We start from the raw sequence: 785 nt of genomic DNA, 5'->3' as shown, positions 1-785 counted from the left end.
AGGGAGCAAGGACCAAGAACATTGAGAGATTATGTACTTCCTACTGTTACAGAAGTGCATTCCTGCATTAGACCTCCAACCATTGCTGCAAACAATTTTGAGTTTAAGCCAGCAATTCTTCAAATGGTCCAATCAACTATTCAGTTTGGAGGTATGCCAACGGAGGACTCCAATTTACACATAGCTAATTTTCTGGAGTTATGTGCTACGTTCAAGATGAATGGGGTGAGTGATGATGCTATAAGATTGAGGCTATTCCCATTTTCACTGAGGGATAGAGCGAAGAGTTGGCTGATATCCTTATAGGCGAATTCTATCACTACATGGGAGGAGTTAGCTCAGAAGTTCCTTGCTAAGTTCTTTCCTCTAGCGAAGGCTGCAAAACTAAGGGGAGAGATCAATAATTTTTATCAGATGGAAGGAGAGTCACTGTATGATTCTTGGGAGCGATTTAAGGAGTTGCTAAGGAAGTGTCCACACCATGGTATAGAAAAGTGGATGTTGGTGCATAATTTTTACAATGGGTTGAATGGAACAACTAGAACAATTATAGATGCTGCGGCAGGAGGTGCTTTTATGAGTAAGAGTGCTAATGAGGCGTATGAGCTATTAGAAGAGATGGCGATAAATAATTATCAATGGTCAACTGAAAGGGGACAACCAAAGAAGATGGCTGGAATGATGGAATTGGATGCCATATCAATGCTTACTGCTCAAGTAGCAGCCTTGACAAAGCAACTGCAAAAGACTACACTCCCATCTCAAGCCATGCAAGTTCAAAACCT

General features: G+C 41.4%; 1 non-coding gene across 1 annotated transcript; it reads right to left on the bottom strand.

The window, feature by feature from the left end:
* Positions 1–381: 381 nt before the first annotated feature.
* On the bottom strand, positions 382–488 carry LOC133793175 (small nucleolar RNA R71). The gene has a single exon (XR_009874632.1). It is a non-coding gene; the product is annotated as a small nucleolar RNA R71 (small nucleolar RNA).
* Between the last annotated feature and the right edge of the window lie 297 nt (positions 489–785).

This window comes from Humulus lupulus, chromosome 7, assembly GCF_963169125.1.
Source record: "Humulus lupulus chromosome 7, drHumLupu1.1, whole genome shotgun sequence".
Classification (NCBI taxonomy): Eukaryota; Viridiplantae; Streptophyta; class Magnoliopsida; order Rosales; family Cannabaceae; genus Humulus; species Humulus lupulus.
This window is presented reverse-complemented; position numbering and strand designations above follow the sequence as displayed.